At 43.6% G+C, this 21,174-nt stretch overlaps 1 protein-coding gene across 3 annotated transcripts in view; it reads left to right on the top strand.

Moving 5' to 3' along the window:
- LOC119655179 (FMRFamide receptor) overlaps nucleotides 1-21,174 on the top strand; it is a 331,995-nt gene that overhangs the window by 180,109 nt on the left and 130,712 nt on the right. For 2 of the 3 annotated variants that reach the window (XM_038060933.1, XM_038060931.1), the window contains one exon: nucleotides 3,157-3,270. The exons of the other annotated variant lie outside the window; for it this stretch is intronic. The gene's annotated coding sequence lies outside the window, so the exon portion shown is untranslated. The remainder of the gene's footprint in view (nucleotides 1-3,156; nucleotides 3,271-21,174) is intronic. 3 annotated transcript variants of the gene reach the window in all.

Genomic DNA, 21,174 nt, shown 5'->3' with positions numbered 1-21,174 from the left:
TGTTCACGGACCATAAGCCTCTCACGTTTGCTTTGAAACAGAAGCCCGACAAAGCGTCCCCTCGTCAGCTTCGACACCTGAGCTTCATAAGCCAGTTCACGTCAGACATCCAGCACGTGTCCGGGAAGGACAACATTGTTGCTGACGCTTTGTCTCGTGTCTTCGAAGTTAACATCCCCGCCTCACTCGATTTCTCGGCTATTGCCAAGGCGCAAGTGGATGACGCAGCACTTCAGAGCCTCAAGTCCAACCCCAAATACAAATTTCGGGAGTTGCCCATCTTCGGCTCAAACCTCTCGCTCTGCTGCGAAGACTCGGAAAAGGGACCTCGGCCATACATTCCGGCCACATTTCGCAAGGAAGTGTTCCACGCAGTTCACGACTTGGCGCACCCCGGCATCAGGACAACAAACCGGTTAGTCACCGGAAAATACTTCTGGCCCTCCATGAACAAGGATATCAATTCCTGGGCCAGAGAGTGCATCGCATGCCAGAAGTGTAAAGTCTCCAGGCATGTAAGGAAAGAAGTGGGCTCATTCCCCCGCACTACCAAGTGTTTCCACACTATACACCTCGACATAATAGGGCCTTTGCGAGACTCGCACGGTTACAAGTATTGCTTCACAATCATCGACAGGTTCACGCGGTGGCCTGAGGCAATACCTCTGAAGGACATTACGGCGCAATCTTGTGCCGAAGCCCTCTGCCGAGAGTGGATACCTCGCTTTGGCGTCCCTGCAGTGGTCATCACTGACCAGGGAATGCAATTTGAGTCCACCCTTTTCTCCGAGTTAGGCAAACTCCTGGGTTTTAAACGCCAGCGGACTACGGCATACCACCCGCAATCCAATGGGATGCTGGAACGTTGGCACCGGACGCTGAAAGCCGCCATTATGGCACGCGACGAGCCGTCCTGGACTCAAGTCTTGCCTCTCGTCCTACTCGGCCTGCGTACAACCCGCCGAGAGGAATTTGCTGCCAGCCCCGCGGAGCTGGTATACGGGGAGAACCCAAGACTCCCAAGCGATCCGGTCTTCGACAAGAGATCGGGTCTCACGGAGTCGGGGTTGGTGCGTCTGCTGAGGGACAATCTCCGACGCATCAAAGCGCCACCACCCACTCGACACTCGTCCATACCTGCTTGTTCGCCCAAGGAACTGGACACATGCACGCACGTGCTGATCAGGACGGATGCCGTCCGGAAGCCGCTGCAGCCTCCATATGAGGGCCCGTACCGCGTTCTCGAGAGGGGAGAGCATTTCTTCCAGCTCGAGATCGGTGGTCACAAAAAGGCGGTCTCTTTGTCCAGGCTGAAACCCGTGTGCGCCCCGAAGCAGCGTCGTGTCCGCTTTGTGGATTAACGGCGAACGAAATTCCGGGATCCGTCGCCGAAACCCCCTAGGTTTCGTCTGGGGGCGGAGTGATGTGGCGCGGCAGGATCTGCGGCATTCGAAATTTATTTCGAATGTTGCGGATGCGGACGGGTAGATGGCGAACTCTCCACTCAGTCATTTTCTGAACGCACCAGGGGAGTGGAGAATTAGCGGTGGAAAAATGCCGTTGGTTGGGACAGTAAGGACCGCATGGAAATAAGTCGGTCTCTTCTGTATCCAACCGCGGCGCTGAACACTCGGTATTAGATCGCTCGTGACTTGAATCAAAGTTTAAAAAGTTTTATTATTATTATATTTGTTATTTGACGATTTGGCTTTTCACTCGAGATTGGGAGCTTTCGTGCTAATTGAGTTCCTCTGTTGTACGAACTAAAAAGTTATACTTAATACATACTAATCCAATAAAAATTTTCTGAGAAGTTCTGATATTTCTTAAATTTTCATGTATCACGGCAGTAGCAGCTTCCCAAAGTACTGTTTTCAGAAAGATTTCGAAGGATATCTATCTTTTGTCCAATCAATTTGCTCTCCATCGTAACTTCCATCGTCGTACATCATCTGAAACTTTCTCTAATTTTCAATTTCTACCTACTTCCTTCTTGTTAGCAATGTGAAATGGTTAGGAATTGCTGATGTACTCGACGGTTATGGTTCCATATCAACTCAGCGCCTGATGCCCCATTGTTCACCTCCTCTATGATGATGCTTTCCTTACGTCTTATAGCAAAGCTGTTCTCAAGCAACTTGTCAAAAGTGGAATAATCGCGTGATCCAATACGGTCTCAGGAAGAATATGAATAAAACAGAAGACGACCGATTGAAATCAAGCATTCACTATCATTGTCAATGGCAATGACCTGCAAAGAACTGAGCTGATCTTAGATCAGCATTATCAGCGACGTTCAGAAATTGTTTCACCCATTAGCGCAAGTTGAATAGAGTGGCTTTCTATGACTGGTGCCCTTTGGGATCAACGTATTAACGAATCTCTGAAATGTATAATTTACTGCAGTGTCGTTTTCTCGCAGGGCTATGGTTCTAAGTGTTGGCCGACTGTAAAATTCAACGAACGGCGCCTCGCGGTAATGGAGATCGAATTGCTGTGCTGGACGAATGGTATAACACGCCATGATAACATCTCTGATCGTTATGGGGTTGCATCGGTCGTGAAAAAACTGAGAGTGTTGTCTTGGACGGCATGCACATTTAATTCATGCTAACGAGATCGGTCTGAACATCGAATTTGATGGGAAACGTCCAAAGGCCCGTGTGAAAAAATCGTTGGCTTTATACGCTAAATGGTGATTTGAGATCCTCTTGACCTTTTCCAGCTCAGACATATGACAGAGCAAGATAACGTCACAAATCCAGACGACCCGCTTCTGAACAGGGCAATGACTGAGTTTCCTTGCCATTCTAATATAGAAGTCCAGATACTATAGGACTTTGCCTGAATGCGAAACATATTGAGTGTTTAATTGCCAATGACTGAAGCCTCGATAAAAGCCAATATCTTGTTGATTCAAACTTTCAAATATTGATATCTATTCTTGCCTTTCTTACTCTTGGTTTGTTTGCGCGATCCTTTTATATATCATAGCTCAACCGATGGGATGGTGTTAAGCAGGATTTTCGCTTCTTTCTGCATATAGCGATTAAAGTGATATTTAGCTGGTCTAAAATGCATAAGAACATGAAAAATAAAAATTATGAATTTTCCATTTACTTATGGACTTCTAATTGAATAAATTCTTTATTGCAGGTTTGTCAACAGAATGTGTTCCTATGTAACGGAGGATACTTCCTTGCGGTATCATTGCTTGAGCTGAATTAAGACCAGACTTTTCAGTGCTACTCTGATCGCTGGAGCAAGAAGGTATGAGTAAAGCAATTGATAATAGCTTTGGATAGCATTTCGTCTACAATTTGACTGAACAAAAATACTTTGAGCAAAGCATTTCGCTCCTTTTTAATCAATAGTAACTTGTGCGACCCCGTGAATGTCTAGGTGGTGGACCTTTGCATAAAATCTACAGTGAAGCCATACCAGATATTGGAAGTCTATCTTTACACGTGATCCGATAAACGAACCATTAACATTTGATTATTTTTCTACTCGAAAATCTATTCCACGTTTTAACTATTAAATTTGAGGACATAGAAGAAATATTTTCTAATTTCAATTTTTGTACTTTGCTTTTTTTTCGAATGAGTCGTGCCGTAAAAGAAAGAGATTCCAAAACTTTAAAATGTCAACCTGCGCCCCAAGGGAATCGTGGTCTGACTAACATTTTCACCTCGAATAAAAGATAAAGAATCAAATCAATCATAATTTTTTACCAATCACTGCACGTCAATAAATTCGTCAAAACATCACAAAAAAATAAAATGAAAAACGAATGACATTTTTCATATTTCCCTGCGGGCATATTTTCAAGGACATTTCATCCGTAGAACGTGTGACTTACGTCAGGACGACACATATTTCACGTCGTGAGTGAGTAAGATCATAACACGCAAAATTAATGATATGAGAAATCGAGACATTGAAGTGAAAATGATTTGAAAATAATACTCCCCAAAAATGCCTAGCAAAATATCTGCTTGGGGAAAAATCAAAAACGTGTTATGTGATTCGTTTGTGGCAGTTTTGGATTTTAAATTAACCCCGAGATACTGATACTTTGAATTTGTTAAATAAATACTTTTCGGCGGATGAAAGCTGAAAAAAATGAATAGATTTCGGGAATCATTTTGTTGGAAATGGCAAACGTTATTGATTAATTTTTGCTTGAATATTTGGCCTTTTCGTAAATTGCATTATTAGTTCCGGGTATATTTTGGAGGTTGTTTGATAAGCAAATGATGGTATTTTTATTATTATTATTCTGTTAAGGGAAAGTCGCACCGCATCCTTGAAGAACTATTGTGCCCCTTTTACTGGTTATAGTGTACCTGTTGATCATAGTATCTCAAGCAGGCCTGTAACCGTTAGGAACTTTAGTATGTTCCCCACTTCCAGAAGTTTCAGCTTTGCATCTGGTATTATGTGTTCTCCCAGATGTATCGACCTACTTTGCACAAGTGCCGGACACTGTCCCAGGACGTGTATAGAGGTTTCGTCCTCCTCCTCACAGAACCTGCAGGCAGTGTCCGTAGATATCCCTAGCTTCCCTAGGTGATAGTTCAGCCGACAATGACCAGTGAGAATTCCCACTATGATTCGGAGGTTCTTTTTGGTGAGGTTTAAGCAATCCTTTGTACACATGGGTTCGTATCCCCTAATAAGCACCCTGGACTGCTCCATCCCCGGTAGGCCCGCCCAGTTTAGTTCCCTCAACCATTCCTCTTCATTTCTTAGAGTCATTGTCATGAAACCGTTTCCGATTCCACAGAAGGGTTTTGGTTCGTGTAAAGGCATCCCTGCTCCCTTCTTAGCTAGTTCATCCGCTGCCATTGGCTCAAAGTACATTTTCCTTGGACCAATAACACCGGCACCCGCTCTCTCTGCTGTGAGGGATCCGTCAGTGTACCAAGTAATCAGTTGCTGGTTTAAGCCGTATGTCGCAGCCACGCTCTCCCAGTTTGCCTTGTTACTCCAACGTGTTTCAAACTTCTTATCGAAGTGAAACCTCGTTGTCATGTTGTCCCTCGGTATCAGTAATTCGGGATACCGCCTAGAAAGGATATCAATCTTCCTTCGATTTAGGCAGCTCCCCGCTTCACGCATACTACCGGCCATCCTGAATATTGATCTCCTTGCCTGCATCTGTATGTGCAGATGGAGAGGGGTTAATCCCAGAAGGACCTGCAGGGATGCCGTTGGACATGCCCACTGATATACACGCAAGCCAGCCTTTGGAGCTTATGTAATTCCCTGGCTTGTGTGCTGAGTTGGGTTCTTTCTGCCCAGATTACCGCTCCATAGGTAATCATTGGCCTTACTATTGCAGTATATATCCAAAGTAGTATCTTCGGGCTGCAACCCCATTTTTTTGCTGCTATGGATCTGCAATTCATCAGAGCCCTCGTGGCTTTCCGACAAGTGTTTCCGACATGTGTCTTCCAGAGTAATTTGGTAAAATGAATGCTAATAATATTTGTGAATATCTGTCAAGCTTCCGGGAAATGCCTGTAGAGAAAACTGAACTGTAATGTAGAGACTATGTTGAAAGCGTTTGAGCAAACTCATAGAAACATCGAGTCATCATATCGCCCCTGGTTCCTTCTTATTGCTTTGGTACCAAACCAAAGGCATCTTGGTAGACCGCGTCTTGGAACCATTTTTGCCGAATCGATTAGGTTTTTTTCCAGCTGGAAATCGCCAAATCATTTGTTGCTAATATTAAAGCTGGAGTTCAGCAGCGGAGGATTGCGTGAGGGAAGGTGATGATTCTTGCGTATAATGTTGGACTGTGGAAAAGGCTGACGTTTATTCACATTAATTTCACAATACTTCACGACTAGCTCTTTCCTCATAGAGAAAGGGGAAATCATCCTCATAGTGCTGTTTAGTTGTACATGTAACTTTTGAAATGTCAACTATTTAACCATGTTGGTCTACAGTACCCTGTTGACGGATAAATTACGTCTGGGGCAATAAATCGTGCCGATTACCTTTCAAGAAATGACATTAAGACGACTAATGTAATTGTTTATATGCCTTCACCTATCCTCTAGAATAGTATCTTCATAATTTCCGTAATCCCCAAATTTCTTATTCCTTTTTCTCTTTCTGAATCTACAAAATCAGGACTAAGTTTATTAATACTCCTTCCCCAACTTTTATTTATATATGGTAGAAATAAACCCTTATGCCAGACGTAGCGTGTCAACCATAATTATCCGTCATAGTGTGAAGTTGGCATCTTCGTAATGTAACAATTTCGCCTTTTGATTAACACTTTCACGTTTATCTAACACGTCCGGAGCGCAGGCCTGGTAGGTGGAATACCTACCCGTGGATAAAAATTAGCTATGGGAAGGATACCTGAAAATGAGATCAAACATGGAGAAGCGGAAGAGGAATAGAGTGAAGCCCATGGTGTTTTACGTAGACACCTGTCGTGAGACTTAATCATACGGTCCTCTTAAGACACGGATTGATTTTGTGACCACAATCAGGGCCCCGCTGAGATAAGCAAGAACGGTACCAGTCTATACCAAGTGCATGGCTTAGCATTCATACTGGTGGATGCAAGAATTACCTAAATCTCTACCGAACTATGGAGTACGGCACCCGTGTTGATACGCAATACCACGTCGAGGTCCGAAGGTCTCTTCTCGCTTGAGCATAACCACAACCACCATGAAACTCCCACTAGGGGGGCCAACCGCAAATAACCGAGCTATCCTCACATACAACAGGAGTTCACCCGAAGTATGTGAGTCCAGTGGCTTTCCCGGTTCCCATGGTGCCAGTATACCCCTGGTAAAGTTTCGTGATCAATTTGCCACTTCAGATGAGTCCCCATGCAGACTCGGGTCTGATCGCCCTGATTAGGCCTTTGGAGCATTCGCCTACTGCATCACGGCCGGCAAACCAAAGTGATTACAGCGTCTCCCGGTGCCACCACTATGGAGGTTCTCCTCCGCCACTTGGTTTTGGTTTGGCCGATAGGGTTGCCGCCCCATCTTCCTCGCCGTCACCTCCGAGCACCGGAAAAGGAATAGAGTTACATTGCAGGGCTTCGGAACATCAGTACCGGCGGGTTTTGGGAACGAGCAGGTGGACTCCCGGCGGCTGATATTCAACGACGGCCGTGCTTCAATAGTGGGGACCTCGGCTTCTTTGGCATTTAGTGTTACATGTGCGCAGGAGGGACTAGAACGGGCTCCATCGACGGACCCGTTCAGAAGAAGCTCGATCTTCGCAGATCTTCATCTGTAATTGCATAGGTAGCCGCCCCACTATCCCCAACGCGGTGTGTGCAACAGGAGTATACGAAGAACAAGAACCTCGGAAGCTACCTCTATCGCACTGGGTAAAACAGATTGTGCAACTTTGAGGGTTCATCAAAGAACGACGGAATATTCACTAGAATATATGGGCAGGTTGGTGTACGGCAACGTTCAAAATGAAAGAGGAGTGAAGGTGTCCAGGAAAAAATTGAGGCGTCCGTAACGCCCGTTCAAAAAATGAGAAGGGGAAACGAGGTAAGTGACTGCGCGAACCATTGAACGGGTGAATAGGCCAGCTAACCCCAAAGAGAAAAAAATGCTTAACTTTCAAAAAAGTAGAACACATGAAGAAGACCCTCGCGATCATTCTTACGCAGCCGCAACTCCGAGAAAAGGGGGAGGCATGTGCAAGCCTTGAGAAAAATGGCGGCTCGAAAAATGAAAGAGCGGAGGACGATATCTTTTCCAAATATGATGAAGGGAAGTTCACCAATAGATAATTTTAATCACATTAGACGGTTCCAGAGCGGAGACCTTATGATAAAGCTCTAGAAATCCAAGAATATAACCGTACGCAAATTCTGGAGCCAAATTGAAAAATCGTTAGGACAGAAAACTTAATTAAAGGTTAGCAGGCCGGAAATGACTATAATCTTGAAGGAGGTTTTGGAAAAGCAGTCTGATCTTATCGGACTACTGCAGTTAACAGTGAAAACGCAAAGGAAAGTCTACAAGCAGCGCTATAGGCTTGCAGAGGACAAGTCTTCCAAGAATTAATCAAGCACTCGGAGAATGAATTCGCCAATGCAATAGTAAAAGGAACCCACATATATACAGTATGCAGTAACTACCGGCCGATCTGCATGGAAATTAAGGGCGAATCGAGTTTAAAAAAGCTCTCGTAGAATGCCGGGTGTTTTGTCGGATGACCCGCGAAAGCTTTTGTGGGGTTATGTCTTCTACGGCGCTCAAGCCTGACATATCCCTGAATGGTACGGCCAGAGAAAAAGTCAAGGTCATCACCCCACGACAAACGGAAGCATGCGACCCAACTACTAGTGGAACAAAGAATTCACAAGTTTGGAAGCCGCATATTTCCGTGCAATGAGGCTTTAGCAGAGAATTAAGGAAAAGCCTGGTAGCAACGTTCGAGAAGAGACACATGGACAACTGCGTGGCAGCTTAAAGACACCATTCTTCAGAGTAGTTATTCGACCATGCCGATATAAAGTTTTTTTTGTGAAGTCTACAAGGTGGTAATAAAAAGGCTGTGAAGATCGCCTCAGGTCACTTGCCCGCGTCTCTCAAAAGAGATTGTTGCCACTCTGTTTCCTCGTCACCAAAACAGCGGAAGACAAACGGAGGTCCAACCCAACAAATGCATAATACCTCCAGTAATTGCTGAGGAGCTTCGGGAAATATGTGGTAGGATTGACGACAATAAGATCCCAGCTTTGAATGGCACCCTGAAAGGAACTTCGGAGAAGACTAGGCCCGATTTTTTCGCTAACACCTTCGAGGCGTGCCGAAATGAAGGAATCTTCCTCGCTTAGTGGAAAAAGCAAAATTTTGTGTCTCTTCCTAAACACAATAAGCCACCTGGAGTGCCAGCATCATATTGCATGACCTGCCTTTTGCATACAATGGATGAAGGGAGTCATTTCAACAGACATCGTCGAAAACAGCAATGGCTTGTCGGAGCGTCAATATGATTTGCGATGCACCCACTCTAAGGTAGATGCTTTAAATGTGGTGGTGAATCTGGTAGCAGGTGCACTGATTTTCGGTGGTTGCCGCTCCGTTTTGGCAGGATGTGAAAAATGCATTCTACTCCGCCAACTGGAACCGAATTAAAGGAACGTTGGGTTACGTAAGTGTTCCCGGATATCCAAGTACTCTGGTCGAAAATTACCTCTGAGAGAGGAACCTCTGATATATGCCACCGCTTCACTTGCAAAAATGTTCCCGTCCACCGTCCGAAGTTGCTTCTGGCAGCAGTAGTGCGATTCGTTCTGCTTTACAAATCACCTGTGTGCAAAGGGGGTTGCAAACCTTCAGAGATGGAAGCAGATGAATTCGGTTTCCCGGCTAATGGCTTTGTGGGTTGGCAGCGGTTTCACAACCACAGCAGATGAGCACTACTGGTGGCGGTTGGCATGTTCCCAGCCGACATTAAAGTGAAAGAAAGTGTGCTCTGCCATGCAGGACGTATGGAAGGGGGTTGGGAAAGCGAGAATCGAGTGATCTCTGGCAACGCAGATGGGACGAGTTTACAAAAAGCGCTGAACGCACAGGCTAATTCCCAACGTGGGACAAATCTATGTACAAAAGGGTGCTGGGCGCGCAAATCCATCCCTAGCAAGATACGATTTTACAAAAGAGCGCTGGATGCACAGAGTGTGGCTTGTGCGGAAACGTACGGAGTGTAACTTCGGCATTACCTAGTTTCTTATGCGACACGGCGGTTGCCACAGACGGTATCTGCCAAAGTCAACGTCAACGAGGGCGAGAAGAAGAGGCACTGATGACAAGATGCAACCCTGAAGAATTCCGCTATGGAATTCGAATTTCTCCATTCATTACCCAATGTTTTGCTCATATACCGCATAAAAACTATCAGTTTCTCTGGAATGTCTCTCCCAAGAAGTTTATGAAAAGTAGGCGCAGCGATGATGTGAACGTCGCACATTGCTCCGCAATGATCCGCATGGTATTGAAGTAGTCGATAGAGCCGGTTCAATTTGGAAACCAACCTCCTCTCTGTCATTCAAGCTTTGGAAATATTCCTATTCAGGATGACTTTGCCTAATATCTTGTGAACGGGATAAAGGCTGAAGAAAAAGAAGAAGATCTTGGTTATATTAGGAAATATCTACACGAGGTGAAATTTTCCCCCAATGTTATCGGATTGAGAATCGCAGTGAGCTGCTTCTCTTTAGCTGCTCATTATCGTGAATGAACAGATAACCTATAGAGCCTCGGCCCGTTTTTGTCAAATATCATGTGCAGTGTTAAGCATAATTTTTACGTACCGAAAAATCGACTGTACTCTACCACATATATAGAGTAGATGAGGGAACCGATGTTTCAAGTGTTCAGGCAATAGCAATATTACTTCTTAGCGAGCCTTTCTGAAAAGCTTCCTAACTTAGGCCTTCGAATACCAAGTGCGCCACCTTCTACACTTGCATAAATTAGATAGTCGAACCCATATGTGATAGCTAAAGGAGTAACATAATGTTAGGAATTCTGTTTGGATCCGCATGTACTTTTTTTTAGATGGACAAAGAATGCTACTCCAGCAACCGCGGGTTACTTTACAAAGATCTTCGCTTGCTTCCAGGTGTCTCAGATGTTTAATGCGATTGTCTACAGTTTTGAGACTTCATCCTCCGAAAGAATCTTATCAGCAAATAAAATGACGCCAAACGCCGGCTCTGGTTTCATCAGTGATGGGATTAGCTCTCTTTCCATTGCTGACAAAACTATCATACAACAAGTGGATTTCTGGCCTTTTCTCTCTCTACCTCTCACTCTCTGTCTATGTGGGAATATGCTTTCTTTTTGACATATCTGGAAACCATATGGGTTTGATGGCTCTGCCAAAGCTTTAATTGTGTGACGTTTGCTGCTTTGTTTGTCACTTTCCCTTTTATGGTACTTACAAATAAAAAGAAATAATGTTTAGTACGCCGCAATTGTCTTCGCTTCTAAATACGTTACTGTTTGGGTTAAGTGAATCTTACTTCTGAGTGGAATGGGAACCTTGTAACCTTCCTACTTAAAGTTCTTAGGGAACATAGCTAACTCAGCTTTGAAGGCATCAACTGTGAATTATTTCTAAAAGTGGAGCCATATAGTCACACATTGTGTCCTTAAAAATTTCTCACCTCTCAATAGGGCCAAAGCCTAGAATTTCTCGTGGTGAAAACATCAACTTTCACTGGAAAAGTGGATAAATTTAAAAGTTGTTTCTTTTAAACAGAAGTAAAAGCCACAGGAAAACAGTTGATTGAACAATCGATTTTCTACTTCAGTGGAGTCGATAAAGTTCCATTCCTTGGGGGAAGGTCGGGAGTTTCTTCAAGACAGATAGAAGTTGAACAGATATCCTATGATTTTTAATCGTATTATAGATAAATGTTCCTTCCGGCTTTTAATTGGTGTTTTCATCACACTTTTCGTCTGTAGGGCACCCTATAATTTTGCCACGTCGGTTTACAGTTGCGGAGGTTAATGTTATCATTGCTCTTCTCTCTATAAGTGCAACGTGTCATCCAAAATTTCTCCCTTTGCTTCTGCCATTGTAGCTGACAGTTAATTGCGAAGAGATTCGCTATGGCTGATGAGATGGGCTTAGCTAACGTCTTTACCATCACTACTTGCAATTGGATTTTGGAGAATTTGAAAGAAGTTAGTTTTGATTTTTGATGGGGTGTTCTTTTGATCGATCCGAATACTTCTGGTTCTTTGCAGATATATGTACACTGCGAACTCTTTTATGATGCATAGGCATAGGAACAAAATTGCTCTTATTTGTGGTCAACCTTTCCCATTTAAAGTCTCCTTATGTACATAACATTATCTTCCACTATATCGCTACAGACCAACTTCGGTCCTTAGTCTCCTAAAGGATTCCTATTCATTTGTTAGATTTGTCTTTCCATTACTTATAATTTAAAAATCCTACAGGTCCTTTACTGACTAGGTAGTTTTGGTCCGGTTTGTGATTTTCCTTCGTGAGGCCTCGAAAAGGAATCATAGTCTGACGGTCGCTTATGCGCGCTTGAATGTTGCGTCCGCCATTTCACGAAAGGTTGAGAAGCTCCACCGCTTATATGATCCAACTGTGCCTTGACAGTGACCTATCTTGCTGATCGGTCGCAGATATACTGAATAACTCTCCTAAGAACATTAATAACTCCCATAAGAACATTGATAAGATCGTCATAAGGTCTGGTTGACCGCCGAACCGTGGAAGCGAATCGATGAACGGCCCCTTTCGGTCGGTGAGGGCTCTATTCACCGCTACGAGGGATGGCGCGAACTGCAATACCGAGTGTAGTCCTGAGAAGTTTAGCATAGTGAACGCCGTAGCAAGAGCGAATTTGTAATTGTGCTGGTCAGGGATGCGAAAGATACTACAGAACGCGATGATTTCAGAGGTATATACCGCATCACAAAAGAGCTATGAAGGGTGTCAACGGTCGACTTTTTATCCAGAATGATAGAACCCTGAAGAGGTGAAAAGAACACTTCACCATGGTTCCTAACTGATTCACATCCGGTGAGGTTCCTAATTTTGTGGATGAAATGGGTAGACACCATAGCATGATCAAAATAATTCTGGATCGCATCAAAGAGCATCATCAACTACCTGGGTATAATTTGGAACAACGCGCTGTGCCGAGATAAAATCTCAGAGGATTTTGTTGTCCAAAGGGGAGTCCACCATGATTGCTTCCTTGTTATCGTAGTAACGTAGTTTGTGACGCCGATGGCACCGAACTAGATCCGCTTTCGCTGCCCTGTCCAAAATCTGGAAATGCTGTTCTCTGTATATAACCAAGATCAAGTTGGGACTGTTCTGTGCTAGTGTTCTTCCTGTGTTGCTATATGGGAGTAGCACATGGAAAGTGAACTTTGCCGTTACTCAAAAGCTTCAAACCTGCGCTGGTGTTGTATGATCGGAATACGCTGGCCTGACACTATCTAAATAACTTGATTGGCGGATGGACCTGCCACTCGTACGCACTGTTCTCAGAAGGCGAGAATGGCAGTTGGTAACTCAGACATTAAGGAGGGGCGACAATTGCATCGCAAGCTAGCAAGAGTGGGTTGCCCCCAAGGAACTGTGCTGAGTTGAAAGGCATTTCACGTCATTGCGAACGATGGCGCATAGGCGTAGTTGACTTGGTATACCCCACCAAGCGATGAATGCCAACCATATCTGTAGAATTTAAGGGGTGGGTATCTCCATACGTGCAAAGATGTCAAACGAAAAGTCGATCGATATCCTACATCTCTATCGCATTGATCCGAAACCATACGATCTTCTCAGTGCGTACATCTGAGGGTGCTAATATCTCCGAGCCTATCTATATTCGAAGGGGCAACTTCCAGGTGGATTATTTGACCCCCTTTGGTTTAGCATGGCACCGAACCCCCTTTCATGCCTATTGAATGATGCTAGAGGGCATGGTTTTGCAATAAAGTATGACCTACATGCTAAGTGCGAACTGACACACTTGATGTACTTAAATGACATCAAGCTGTATGCTGGTAGTGACGACCTTAGAAGTGTGTTGCGAATAGTTGACATGTACAACCTCAGACACCTTGCTGATGTTAGGCAGGAAACTGATTGGGCGGTAGCTCTTAGGCCTGGATGAATCCTTCCCTCTCTTTAAAATCGGGCTTTCTTCCATTGTCCTGGAAAGAAGGAATTCTTCTTCTTTTTCTTCAGCCTTTGTCTCGTTCACAAGCGGGGTCGGCTCGTCGTGATCGGCTTCGCCATTTGGCTCTATCTATTGCAGTAGGTGCTATCTCAATCCGATCATCATATTTGTAACGACATTGTATGCATTTTCTTGGTCGACCTGTCGCTGGGTCTGTCACCAAGAGAGATCAGGTAGGATTTAGCATAGTAGAATAACTCCAACTATACTCTATTTATCTCTTTCCTTGATCCCAGCATTTCATTTTTGTTTTACTGAGGATAGTACAGAGTACGTTGCCTCAAACCCTCCTCCTTTACCTGGGCTTGGGACCAGCATACTATAATATGTTAATAGCATGACGGAGTTCCTGGAAAGAAGGAATTGTTCAATCAATTATTGAACAAAATGCAATAATTACAAATGGCAATGTCTGGTAAATGCCTGTGGACCACGTTGGGAATGGCATCCATACCGGATGATCTCTTATTGTTTAGCCTTCTAAATATGGAAGTTAACTCCACACATGAGACAAAGTAATCAAGCAGATTATCATTCGGAATGAGATCAGCCTGCAACGTCGAGCTAAACTGGAGAACTGTGGTGCCGTTCAGGCTATATTTGAAATTGTGGACATCTCGTTCTACAATCTCCGAAAGTCGCGTTGGCTCTAAGTCCGTTCTGGGCCGATGCACCTATTCAAAGTGCTCCCCTATAACTTCGAGTTTCAGAGCATCATCCATCCCAGCAGTTCAGCAGTTACACTATTGGTGTCTATACCTGAGTCAATAAGGTGTTGTATCTCGCTGCCACCGATTTTAATTCTCTGCACAGTTAATCGTGACTGCTTCCGGAATAACGTATTTATCTTCTTGTTCAATTATTTCCAGCGTCAAGTTCTCCAGCTTGAGAAGGTACTGAAGTAGTTCCTCGTTGCTCAAGTTCCTGTCACCTGGTGCAATTGTAGTATCGTTTTCCCCATCAAGAGGTGGACATTCCTCTCGATATCCCCGAATAAACCTCTCTTGGAATTTCTCCCAATCGGTATGTTTAAAATTCAGCCTGTGGACGCCACCGTCCATCGGCAGAAGGCAAACTCTTCGTCCAACAAACAGAACTTCAATAAGAATAGCGTTATGGTCGCTATCGTAAGGAAGAGTCTGGAGTTTCCGTTGAGGATTCCTAAAATTAAAGTTGAATCGCGCGTCAGCAATGCACAAATCTAGATAGGAATTTGCCCTGGGCCAGGTTGGACTCTCTGACCCATATAATTCGCATTTATACTCTATCTGGTATTGCTCTATCCAAGATATTTCCCACCCTCTAACCTGCAGTTATTGGCTCATCTCTCTTACATGGCGCAACGATCTTGCTGTCCACCCTCGCTCGTCTGTTGTTTCTCATTAAGAAGCTATCAGCGTGGAGGTGGGAATAAAATTTTAGCTGCAGTTGTTAACTCATACTACTCTCCTTTCTAGCTTTTACAAGCTAAGATGACTTCAGTTTCAGTTGATTTTTATGCACAATTAAGTAAGCAATTTGAATAGCCAAGCCACCGCTCCAGCAGCTTGATTCATGCAAATTTAAGGGGGTCATACCGTGTGAAGGCCATTTTTTTTGCCTTTTTTGAAAAATTATTTTGGAGGTCTGGATAAAGATAGAAACGTGTTTTTTTCACCGTATGTTTACTGATATCTCTAGTATATGCGATAAATTTTTCAGCTTGATATCGTAGCTAGTTTTTGGAATACGTGTCAATTTATGCACCCATCTCCAAAAAAAAGTGTTTTTCTGCTGCCACGCTGGAGGGCGTTGTGTTCATCTGAGGAAAAGAAACTAAACGGCATTTTAATGTGGACAATATTCTACGGTCCGCAAACTAGGATAATTAGAAAATATTAAAAGGTAAATTTTTGATGAGCTTTTAAACTTAATTTTTTGGATTTTGGTGTTTTTTTACGGCTTTTTTTATGAATAAAAAAGCGACCCGTCCGATTGCAATTATCCTAGTTTGCGGACCGTAGAAATATGTATTAAAAAATTCGTGGCAGCCGATTTTCAAGATGCAGTTTCGAGAAAAACGCATTTGAAAATTTAGATGTGATTATCAGCAGTAAAATTTTAGCTCACCATTGATTTGCTATACCTGGTCCAGAGAGTGCATCCTCCGATTCTTCAAAAAAGTCTTGTAAGGCCGATTGTTGTACTCTGGTTTCAATTCTGGCTCTTTTAGCGAGCTCAGTCGATCGTCGTTCGGACCGCCAAATTCGCGCTTCATTACGGCGGTCGGCATAAACCTGACATATGTGACCAACTTGACATCCCATTATCACTAGGATTTTGAGAATGCCATTAAATCCTTCATTGAAAATAATTATAGCCAGAAAATTTTCTTCGACCTTGGCCCCAGAATGAAGGTGTTTAGGAGCGAAAGTCGAGACCAATGCATTTAACGGCTCATTGTCCTAAACATCTGTCCAACAGATCATCTCGTGACAAATCTTCGTGCCTTCTCGTGGTGGAAACTATCCAGTTCTCCTTTAGCTTCCGCTTTGCGCCATTTGTACCAACTGTCCTCGCCTGCTGGACAATTTTGATGCTGAGGATTTTCGTCTCTAGAACATTTGTGGAAGAAAGTTGCCCAAATTTCTTGCTTCATTCCTTCTATCGAATTTGCATGTCGACGAATAGCTATCCCAAAAAATGTAATGAAGTCGTTAATAACCTTATCAGTAAGTTTTCCAGCCCCTTTTCCATCAACGCCCTTGTGATTCTTCTTTGCATTTCTAAGCAACGTTCCCATTCTTTTCTCGACATGTCCCACGCATTCCTTTTTTACTACTACATGTATTTTATTATTTGCAGAAATTTACAGAAATACCGGAGAAAACTCCAGCAATATCTAATATATAAAACTTGCCGCAATTAGAACATCCATGTTCATGCTTGCTAAAAGTTATCCTTTTTATTCCAAACAGCAAATAAGTTTAGACAATTGATTGGTTTTCCATCTTTTTATATTTATACCTGTGTTCAAATTTATAAGGCTCAGGTAAAAAACTAACAGGTAAAAAAAGATTCGATGCTTTTTCTCATCGAGTACTCTAGCCGCGGCTGCAAACTCCTTACCTGTTTAACACTGTAATTTCTGAACGACTCGGAATATCGGAAAATCCCTTTGCCCACATATTCTCCACTATACTCATATATATTATAGATACAATTCATGCAAAAAAATTGATTTCTCCAACTCGACACACGGGATGACCCCCTTCATTGAGCCTAATGTGAAGTTAATTAACCGTTCAAAAAATATTTCAAAATTGTTGTTTGAATAGAATGTGTTTCACTTTTTTATACTGCACCCTGAAAAGTACCACAGAGCTATGCTCGAAAGGTCCTCCACGAGTAGTAGGCTGACAGTTGTAGAGAACGGACGTGTCTACAAATTGATATTATTAATAAAAATAATTTAAAATTGAAATTAAATTAACTTTTATCAAGAATATAAAAAGATATTTATATTACTTAATTAATAATATATAATTTAAAACTTAATTGAAACTAATTTACTTTTGAGTTATTATCTAAGTTACTTTTCCTTAAAAAGTTTTGAGAAAAAATTCGTTTTTTTTGGCTTGGCGGGAATGAGCGGCGAGCCGCCGGCGGGTGGTGGACCAGACCGGCCCCCCATAAGGCCTAGGGGCGCTCGGATCGGTCGTGGAGTCCGCAACGAGGAGGATCCAGACTTGAAAATAGCCAAAGTGAGGATAGCCAATCTTGAAAGAAGAAATGGCGAGCTGGCGAAGACACTCGAAGATTTCAAAAAGCAAATGACAACATTGATAAAAAAAAATGAAAAGCTTACAGAGCAGCTAATGGCTGGGGAGGCGGGCCCGCCGTCTCCAAGGGTAGCCAGAAAAAAGGTTAAGCTATCTTCGACTACTTTTGCAATCATGGAGGAACCGGGCTGCCTTGAGGGCGTACAAGTTCTCGACAGCGAATCTGTCCGTATGGAGGACACAGAGAGCAGTAAAGCAGACGATACGAGAGTCGGCGACAACGGTGGCGATGGAAATGTCCCAGAAGAGGATGCTAACCAGGCAAGTTGCAGTAGTGAAGATGGAAAATTGGATGAGTTTTTGGTGTATGTTTCTAAAAAATTAAAGAAAAAAAACAAAACTCAAGAAAAAATGTTAAATAATGTAAAAAATAATGCAAGTACGAGTGAAAATTTAAAAAATAATGCAAGTACGAGTGAAAATTTAAAAAATGGTCCGACTGGGGATACAATAGGCACCCGAAATAAAGAAAAGGGGGAAAGGGTGCCCCCCATTAATGTTTATAAATTAGGTGGTAGAGATTTAGCCACTCTACTTAATAGGAGCGCGGGGCTCTCAAATTTTGTTATTAAAAAGACGGGGGCCGAGAGAGCCCAAGTCAAATGCAATAAAATTGCAGATTACAAAAAAGCACGGGAGGTCCTCGAGCGAGTGAAGGCTCCTCACTTCACCTACACTCCAAAGGAAGAGAAGGTGCAAACCTTCCTTCTAAAAGGCTTGGATGCGGAGGAAGAGTCCGATGAGGTGCTCAAAATGCTCCCGGAGACAGGAACTGAGGTTAAGTTCCTCTCAGTGTCACGGTTTAGTACGAGGAGGTCCGTTTTGGAAAAGCAAATCCTGCCGCACTTCCTCGTGCAGATAAGCCCGGAGAGCCGGGGAAGCGATCTGATCGGCATCAGGTCGCTTAATTACCAGGCCATTCGTTTTGAGCGCCTGCTAAGGGGCGAAATAGTCCAGTGTCGAAGATGCCAGCGCTATGGTCACTCGGCAGTGAACTGTCAAATGACCTTACGATGTGTAAAGTGCGGGAAAGACCATACCGCAGCTGAATGTTCGCTGACTGAAGCAGATGGCAAGGAAAAACTTTCTGTGTTAACTGCGGAAGCGGAGGGCATCCGGCTTCGTACCGTGGATGTCCTGCATACCGCAATGTTAAGGTCACAAGGCAGCAAGCACCGAGATCGGCCCAAAGAACGAAGGTGTCAGCGGCGTTGGATGGTACCGTCCCTTCGGCACCAATCGTCTCGGGGATCCCATTTGCAGAAGTAGTTCGACAAGGGGGAGCTAAGAAGCCCCAACAAGATGCAAGTGGCGGGATGAACACTATCCTCAATAAAATACTAACCATGTGTGAAAACATGCAGCATACGCTACACGTACACAATACAAAAATAAATAGCATGACAGAATATTTACACAAACAGCATGTCCGCTGCTAGGTCTGCAGTCACAGCGGTACCACTGAATGGTCTCCGGATCATCGCGATTAATGTGAATTCCATCGTAGGAATCCATCGAAGAGCGGAGCTCCTTGATTTCGTTGCCAGACAACAGCCTGACATAGTCTTGATTTCAGAAACCCACCTCAATCCGAGGCATTCGATAACATTCAAGGATTTTGAATTCGTGAGGAACGATAGACGAAATTGTGATGGGGGAGGTGGTACCGGAATACTTGTGGGTCGCCATTATCGTTTCAGGCATATTAATAGGCCTGAATTTGAAACCTTTGAGTGTATCGAAATCTCATGTATTCTTTTTTCACTGCCTAGAGGAGGGAATTTATACATTCTGTCAGTCTATGCAGTGGGAAACAACCGAGCCAAGTTCAGGGAGGAATTCCATTCTCTGTTTACGATACTCGAACTGAATAGGCTGCATAATTACTATATTATAGCTGGCGACTTGAATGCTAAGTATACATCGTGGCTAAACGCCACAAACAATCCCAGAGGGGTATTCCTCAAATCTTGGATAGAGCAATACCAGATAGAGTATAAATGCGAATTATATGGGTCAGAGAGTCCAACCTGGCCCAGGGCAAATTCCTATCTGGATTTGTGCATTGCTGACGCGCGCTTGAATTTTAATTTTAGGAATCCTCAACGGAAACTACAGACTCTTCCTTACGATAGCGACCATAACGCTATTCTTATTGAAGTTCTGTTTGATGGACGAAGAGTTCGCCTTCTGCCGATGGACAGTGGCGTCCACAGGGTGAACATTAAACAAACAAATTGGAAGAAATTCCAAGAGAGGTTTATTCGGGGATATCGAGAGGAATGTCCACCTCTTGATGGGGAAAACGCTAGTACAATTGCACTAGGTGACAGGAACTTGAGCAACGAGGAAATACTTCAGCATCTTCTCAAGCTGGAGAACTTGACGCTGGAAACAATTGAACAAGTCGTCCCTAAGATTAAACCTCGCAATAATATGGAAGGATATGAAACTGCAGTCATAAAACGGTTGAAAAAAGTGAAAAGCCTTCTGCTCACTCGCGTCAACAAAATCTATCGGAGATATGGGGACTATCATCATCCCATATTGGTTGAGTTCAAATCACTTCTAAAGATCGCGCGGGATCTTATCCGTCAACATTACGTAAATGAAGTGAACTCCCAGTGGCGGGAGAAGTTAAAGGGTATTTCACCAAGCGATCCAGATTCCATGTTTACTAAGATAAATACGTTATTCCGGAAGAAGTCACGAATAACTGTGCCGAGAATTAAAGTCGGCGGCAGCGAAATACAACACCTTATTAACTCTGGTATAGACACGAATAGTGTAACTGATGGATGATGCTCTGAAACTTGAACTTATAGGGGAGCACTTTGAATCGGTGCATCGGCCCAGAACGGACTTAGAGCCAACGCGACTTTCGGAAATTGTAGAACGAGATGTCCACGATTTCAAATATAGCCTGAACGGCACCACAGTTCTCCAATTTAGCTCTGCGTTGCAGGCTGATCTCATACCGAGTGATAATCTGCTTGATTACTTTGTCTCATGTGTTGAGTTAACTTCCATATTCAGAAGAGTAAACAATAGGAGATCATCCGGTATGGATGGCATTCCCAACGTGGTCCTCAGGCATTTACCAGACATTGCCATTCGTAATTATTGCATTTTGTTCAATAATTTATTGAACAATTCCTTCTTTCCAGGACAATGGAAGAAAGCCCGAGTATTCCCGATTTTAAAGAGAGGGAAGGATTCATCCAGCCCTCAAAGCTACCGCCCAATCAGTTTGCTGCCTAACATCAGCAAGGTGTTCGAGGTTTTGGTATTGAAAGCCTTGAACGGGCATATCAAGAAGAAGGAATTATTGCCGAACGCGCAATTCGGATTTCGATCTGGACATTCGACAATACATGCAATAACGAAGGTAACGTCTGATATTTGCTGGCGGATTAACAATGGTGAGTGCGTAGGCGCTTGCCTTATAGACATGGAGAAAGCCTTTGATACCGTCTGGTTGGATGGACTGATTTTCAGGCTCCTGAAGAATGAATTTCCCAGTCACCTCGTAGCGATGATGTGTAGTATGCTGTATGGCAAGTGCTTTGTCATTACGGACGGAAATCTCACTACTAACAG

The sequence above is a fragment of the Hermetia illucens genome, chromosome 4, assembly GCF_905115235.1.
Source record: "Hermetia illucens chromosome 4, iHerIll2.2.curated.20191125, whole genome shotgun sequence".
NCBI classification, from domain to species: domain Eukaryota; kingdom Metazoa; phylum Arthropoda; class Insecta; order Diptera; family Stratiomyidae; genus Hermetia; species Hermetia illucens.
This window is presented reverse-complemented; position numbering and strand designations above follow the sequence as displayed.